Source organism: Engraulis encrasicolus, chromosome 5 (genome assembly GCF_034702125.1).
Source record: "Engraulis encrasicolus isolate BLACKSEA-1 chromosome 5, IST_EnEncr_1.0, whole genome shotgun sequence".
Classification (NCBI taxonomy): Eukaryota; Metazoa; Chordata; class Actinopteri; order Clupeiformes; family Engraulidae; genus Engraulis; species Engraulis encrasicolus.
In genome coordinates this window covers 46,436,222-46,443,721 of record NC_085861.1, presented here as the reverse complement: position 1 = coordinate 46,443,721, position 7,500 = coordinate 46,436,222, and the positions used below count along the sequence as shown (strand labels likewise).

Here is a 7,500-nt window from a genome sequence, read left to right as displayed (position 1 = left end):
GGGGACCCTACCGACGGAAAACAACTGAAGACAAATTGGTCAGATTGTTAAGAGCAAATTGCATGTAAAAACTCCTATTGGGATTCCCCGGCCTCCTGGCTTTCCTGCTTGCCAAGTCACAGTGGGTAGTGGGGGGGTACGCGGACGGATCACGACGTATAACCGTACAAACCGGCAGACAAAACCAGCCCGCCTTGTAAAAACGGCACTTCAAAAACGCCGGCCGCTCGCTCGCAGGGATGAATTTCAGGCTTTTTTGGTCGACAGTGATGCGTTTGGCCGTGTCCTGGCAAAAAAGATGGGTGTATCTTTAAAATACGTCCCCAGTCACTGGTGGAGGGGAATCGGTGCCAGGAAAACATTACAAATGTAAGCGCGAGTCCTGCACAGCGTGAGAGCTACTGCTTTTCAGCAGTACTGACAGGCCGTGTGTGGCTGCCGGGGGTGGGGGTGGCGGTGGGGGTGGAGAGGGGGATGCGGAGGCGCACGTGTGTTCTTGTGTGTACTGCGTGCTTGCGTATGTGCATGGTCTGCCTACATGTGTGTGTGTGTGTGTGTGTGTGTGTGTGTGTGTGTGTGTGTGTGTGTGTGTGTGTGTGTGTGTGTGTGTGTGTGTGTGTGTGTGTGTGTGTGTGTGTGTGTGTGTGTGTGTGTGTGTGTGTGTGTGTGTGTGTGTGTGTGTGTGCGTGTGTGTCTGAGTCTGAGTCTGTGTTGTCTTCTGTCCCATGTCTGTGTGCGCATTTGTGTTCCATGCGCTTGCTGTGAGCTTTGCGATCCAGAGCGACGCACGGGTCATCCATCATATGTGAGAGAGAGACAGAGGAACAGAGAGAGGCAGATAGAGACAGATTGAAACATCTCGATTGAGATTGAGTGAGAGAGGGAGAGAGTGAAAGAAGGACGAAAGGAGAGAGAGAGAGCCTCTGTGTTGGCCGTTGACCCGCACGGCCCCTCTCCTCTCCTCTTCCTCCTCCATCCTCCTCCTCCAAGGATGAGCGAGAGAAGGACAGAAGGAGAGAGAAGGGGCCTCTGTGTTGGCCAACCAGCCGCACCGCCCCTCTTCTCCTCCATCCTCCATCCTCCATCCTCCTCCTCCATCCTCCAGGGATGCAGGTAGTTAAAAAGCAGTTGAGTGCTGCTGAGCACTGCAATGGACTGGAACTGAGAACCGCACAGCACTCGCACCCGCTCTGTTCTCTCTCTGTTCTCTCTCTGCGGCATCTCGCTTTTTCTGAACGCACTGAAACGCGAAAGAGAGAAGAGAGGGGAATAAAGGAGAATGAGAGAGAGAGAGAGAGTGAGAGACAGAGGAAGAGAGAGAGGGAGAGAGGGAGGGGGAAAAAAACCCTCAAAACAACATCACACTCCTCTCCACAGGCCTTTAATCATGGGCTCCCATTAGGCTCGTGGCATGAGTCGAGCTTCATTTGCTTCAATTAGTGGGGCCAGTGAAATGTGACCGCCCACCCCCAACGCACGCCGGCCCCGACCCGCACACATACCACACAAAGGGGGGACGCTGGGCGCGGGGGGTGTCTGGTAGTGGATGTGCATTCGGTGGTATATGGGGGGGGGGTCGGGGGGTCTGGTAGGGGATGAACATTGAGGGGCATATAAGGGGTGGGCATTCAAGGGTGTACGGGGTTCTAGTTGAGAGTAGGGCATGGGGGTGCAACAGAACAAGAAATAGCAGGGAGGGGGCAATGGGGGGCGGATGGGTGGTTGGGGGGTAACAGAGCAGGGAGTAGTCCGGGGTGGGCATTGAGTACTGTATATGGGAGAGTCTGAGACAGGGGACGGGAGGGAGGGAGGGCAACGATGGGCTAGATGGGGGTTGAAACGTAAACAAGGCAACACGCTGCCTGCCATGCAAGATTAGCTTCCTGAGCCCCTAATTTAGCCTGCGCTGCATGCATGCACCCGCGCCCTCTCCAAGCTGCATTCTTCCACTATATCAGCCCCCCACCGCCCCCCACCCAGCCACCCCTTGATTCAAAATCAATTTGCCCCGACGATCAAAAGCTGATCGAGCCTGCCAGGAGAGGGATAATTAATTTATTCATCTAATCAGCATTATCAACAAACACTTGGAACAACGCTATCGGCAGCTCAGCTATTCTTACAGTGGAAATTTTTGTTTGAAACAACCGAAAAAAAGAAGAAGAGGAAGAAGAAGAAGGAAAAGAGAAGAAAGAAGAAAGAGCGTTTAAAAAAAAATCCTTTTCACTTCCACCGTGACTTTCCAGCAACACGCGAGGGGAAGAAGGCATCCTGCCGCCCGCCCGCCCGCCCGCTCGCCTGCTTTTTGCAAAGCCGAACGAACACCCGAACGTGGACGTGACCTTTTTCAGATGGAGGTTTCGCTTCATCATGAGCCAAAGGCAACACTCCAGGGCCAGGGACGGAGGAGTGGAGCTGAGCGGAGAGGAGAGGAGAGGAGAGGAGAGGAGAGGAGAGGAGAGGAGAGGAGAGGAGAGGAGAGGAGAGGAGAGGAGCTGACGGTACCCCCCTGTGCACTAGTATGACACACAGGGGGGTGGGGGGGGGACTGGAGAACGTCCTTCAGATGGACAGGGCAGGGGGAGGGGAGGAGGTAGGGAGGGGGCGGGGGGGGTTATCGTTGGGGGACTGATGGATGCTTTGGGGGATTTGTCCAAGAGTGATGTCTGATAAACACATGCACATGCACACACAAGGACACACACTTACACGCGCGCGCACACACACACACACACACATACAGACACGTGCGCATGCATATGCACACACACACACACACACACACACACACACACACACACACACACACACACACACACACACACACACACACACACACACACACACACACACACACACACACACACACAGAAGTAGTGGAGGTGAGAGTGGTGTCCAGTGATGTCAGGTGTCACTCAAACACACAAAACACACACACACACACACACACACACACACACACACACACACACACACACACACACACACACACACACACACACACACACACACACACACACACACACACGGTAGGGAAAGTTCCAGCAGTAGTGGAGGTGAGTGTGGTGTCCAATGTAATGTATCTGAGAGTGATGTCACACACGCACCCACACGCACATACACACACACACACACCCACACACACACTTCTTCTACAGAGCGAACACACACACACACACACACACACACACACACACACACACACACACACACACACACACACACACACACACACACACACACACACACACACACACACACAAATACACACCCAGAGGCACACACACACACCAAGAGGCAGCGGTAGCAGAGGTGGAAGGGGGGCTGCAGTATAGATGCGGGGAAGGTGTTTTGGTTGGATGTGACGGGCTCGGGGGTGGGGGGGTTGTTACGATAGGCCGGGGAGCAGCTAGAACAATACGTTGGTTTGTTTTCGTAGCTTTCTGCGTTATTGAGTTCAACAAATGTCCTCTGACCGAGCGAGCGAGCCAGAGAGGCGAGCAGCCTGCCGGCTGTCAGAGAGATGAGGAGTTGGTCTGGTGAAAAGCTGTCTCGACTCTCAGCCCTCGCCACGGCCACGCCAACAGCACACGAGCGGAAACTGTTGCACAAATGCATACACACACACACACTCATGCATGTAGAGGACATCCGCAAGTGATGAGCAGAGATATAAACAGTCTCTTTTTCTCTCATACTGTGATGATGCGACCCGTGAGTCATCATCACGGCGTCTGCTGTAGCAGGCGCCATTGAACTCATGCCCCCATCCAAACTTTTACCCATTCTTATTGTTGTTTCGTGGACTTTACAAATTGTATATCAGACTCCCAACCTTTTTTCAGTATTTTATGGTTTCGTTGGTTAACATGGGTCGACACATGTTTAGCTGACAACCGTTCAACCATTTGGTATTCACACACATTACATTCGCGCACATTGCATTCATACACGCATACATTTTCAAACACTAACCACACAAAATCAGAGTTTTGTCAACATCTTTTGTTTCTTTATTTTGTTGTGCCTAGTTACAATATTTAGCCTTACTCAGTCAAAACGAGTGGTTTTTAAGTGTTTTAGAACACAAACCAATGTTTACTGGAGCATTTAAATTCTACCGCTTACCGGTCTCGCAGCACTTCCGCGTTTTGGCAAAGGGTTGCGTCATGGCTTTGGGGATGCTTTTATTTTAGGGCACGTTCGCGTGTGCGCGTCCCCTCGCCCTTGCAAGTGCAGTTTAATGGTTGAAACGTTGCAATTGCTGGTAGTTATGTACCAATATGTATCTGAACCTGTGTGGTAAGACTGTGTAAAAGGCCTGAAATAAGTATATTGTGCTAGCACTATTTAAAATGTGTAAAATTAAATATAATTATTTGCCTAATTAAAACTCCCTGCTTTTTGGTCAGGCACTAGTAGAAGCTGCCTTTAGGGAGGAGACAGGTACCCTTTATAATGGAGATGTGTCCATTCTTGTGCAGAGCCAGGTAGAGATGAGACCTGTTCGTTGAATTGCTCCGTCTTTAACTCAGCTGTGTGAGTAACCTCTTAGAGAGAATTTTTGGTATTGAGAGCCTCAGGCTTTAACTAGTTTATTTCTTTTGTACATCTTTATTTTGGTTCCTCGTAACCTGTTTATTTTTGTATATTTTTATAAATAGTGTACAGTTACATTTTTCAACATTTTGGTTTATTTTGGTTTAGTTTGTGGTCCCTGGCTCACCTTCACCTGTGGTTTGCAAAATAAAAAGCAAAAACGTCATCTCCTGCGTCCTGCCGTATCTGTGTGCCTATCCGTAAGACCCTCGACACTCTACATTTTAACACCTACACATAACACACATACATATTGAAATGCTTTCATATGTCTGAATTATTTTCCTCATACATACAAACACACACACACCACATGCTCCAATCTTCCTTTACCTAATATGTGTTCAGAAATAGACCAGCATATACTACACGCACACACACACACACACACACACGCACACACACGCACACACACACAGACACACGCACACACACACAAACACATTCACACACACACAGACACGCGCGCACACGCACACGCACACACACACACACTCGCACTATCCGTAAGACCCTCGACACTCTACATTTTAACATTTGGTGGCAGCGGTACGGACCAGTGTCAAAAAGGGTCGGCACACAGTAGGCAGTGATGATGATTCAGCCACAGAACAAACCTGAGCAGAAGCAAGACCAGGCTGTGAGAAGCAAGACCACCCTCGGCGTGACTGCAGCGCCACCTGCTGAGCTGGAGCAAGATGCCATCAAGTCCAGGCCCCAGTCCGCACCACCCGAAGACCGGATGAGCAAACTGGAGGCAACACTTGCCGGCTTCATCCTGGCCCAGCAGAAGAGAGAGGAGAAGTGGGAGAAAGCAGCACAGCGCCAGGACCAGAAGTGGAACGCAATCCAGCACCAGTTCCTACAGCTTCAGAATCTGGTGGGGGGCGCGGAGAACCAGCACCGCCAGACCCCAGCGGTGGCCGTGGAATCCCAAGACCCGCCAGCAGCTGAACCGGAGGGTGACCCTGACCACCAGGATGACCAGGAGCCGCAAAGGTCTGCGAGCGTAGCTCTTGAGAGCAGACCAGAGTCCTGGGTACGCAGCCCTGGGTCGGAGTCGTCCTGGCCTTTGCCCCTCACCCAGCGGAGTTCGGCTACCGGCCTCCCAAGATGGTGCCCTACTCTGAAGAGGAAGACATCGAACACTACCTCACCACGTTCGAGGAGGATAGCAGCCGTGAACAGGTGGCCAGTGGAGAGTTGGGCTGTTTTCCTTGTCCCCCTGTTAACAGGAAAGCCCGTGCTGCTTACGTAGCAATGGACATTGTTGCCGCCCAAGACTATGTCAAAGTCAAGCAAGCTATCCTGACCAAGTATGAAATTGACCCTGAAGCGTACCGGCACAGATTCCGTGCCACGACTGTCCAGGAGGGGGAGACGGCGAAAGAACTGCAGTCAAGACTTGCTGACCTGTACCAGAAGTGGATGGGCCCGAGTGTGAAGACCAAGGAGCAGATCGGTGATGCCATCATTCTGGAGCAGTTCATCCGCATGCTCAACCCAGAGCTGAAGGTGTGGGTCATGGAACGGAGCCCACGTACCTCCAAAGAAGCAGCCGAATTGGTGGAGGCCTTCGTTGCTGCACGACGACATCGCAGAGGCTACCAGATCGGGAACCAGGTCCAGGATGACCATCGGACCCGGGGTGCCCAGCGACAGCCTGACCAACGCCATCAAGCCAAGTCGGCGGGTGGTTGCCGTGAGTTGCCCCAATCCAATGCCCCTCACTCTAAGTCTAGTCCCCACACTGCACATAGCCCCACCCTCCCCCAAGATGGCACCAGCACCGACCACGACGGGTGGGCAGATGTCTTGCCCCACCTCTGCGAGGAGTTTCAAGCATAAGTTGGGGGATGTGTGATGATGCGACCCGTGAGCGCGTGTCATCATCACGGCGTCTGCTGTAGCAGGCGCCATTGAACTCATGCCCCCATCCAAACTTTTACCCATTCTTATTGTTGTTTCGTGGACTTTACAAATTGTATATCAGACTCCCAACCTTTTTTCAGTATTTTATGGTTTCGTTGGTTAACATGGGTCGACACTTGTTTAGCTGACAACCGTTCAACCATTTGGTATTCACACACATTACATTCGCGCACATTGCATTCATACACGCATACATTTTCAAACACTAACCACACAAAATCAGAGTTTTGTCAACATCTTTTGTTTCTTTATTTTGTTGTGCCTAGTTACAATATTTAGCCTTACTCAGTCAAAACGAGTGGTTTTTAAGTGTTTTAGAACACAAACCAATGTTTACTGGAGCATTTAAATTCTACCTCTTACCGGTCTCGCAGCACTTCCGTGTTTGGCAAAGGGGTTGCGTCATGGCTTTGGGGATGCTTTTATTTTAGGGCACGTTCGCGTGTGCGCGTCCCCTCGCCCTTGCAAGTGCAGTTTAATGGTTGAAACGTTGCAATTGCTGGTAGTTATGTACCAATATGTATCTGAACCTGTGTGGTAAGACTGTGTAAAAGGCCTGAAATAAGTATATTGTGCTAGCACTATTTAAAATGTGTAAAATTAAATATAATTGTTTGCCTAATTAAAACTCCCTGCTTTTTGGTCAGGCACTAGTAGAAGCTGCCTTTAGGGAGGAGACAGGTACCCTTTATAATGGAGATGTGTCCATTCTTGTGCAGAGCCAGGTAGAGAAGAGACCTGTTCGTTGAATTGCTCTGTCTTTAACTCAGCTGTGTGAGTAACCTCTTAGAGAGAATTTTTGGTATTGAGAGCCTCAGGCTTTAACTAGTTTATTTCTTTTGTACATCTTTATTTTGGTTCCTCGTAACCTGTTTATTTTTGTATATTTTTATAAATAGTGTACAGTTACATTTTTCAACATTTTGGTTTATTTTGGTTTAGTTTGTGGTCCCTGGCTCACCTTCACCT

General features: G+C 50.3%; 1 protein-coding gene across 1 annotated transcript in view; it reads right to left on the bottom strand.

Annotated features, from left to right (window-relative positions):
* Positions 1 to 7,500, bottom strand: part of LOC134449562 (serine/threonine-protein kinase 3-like) — a 187,685-nt gene that overhangs the window by 102,373 nt on the left and 77,812 nt on the right. The window lies entirely within an intron of this gene.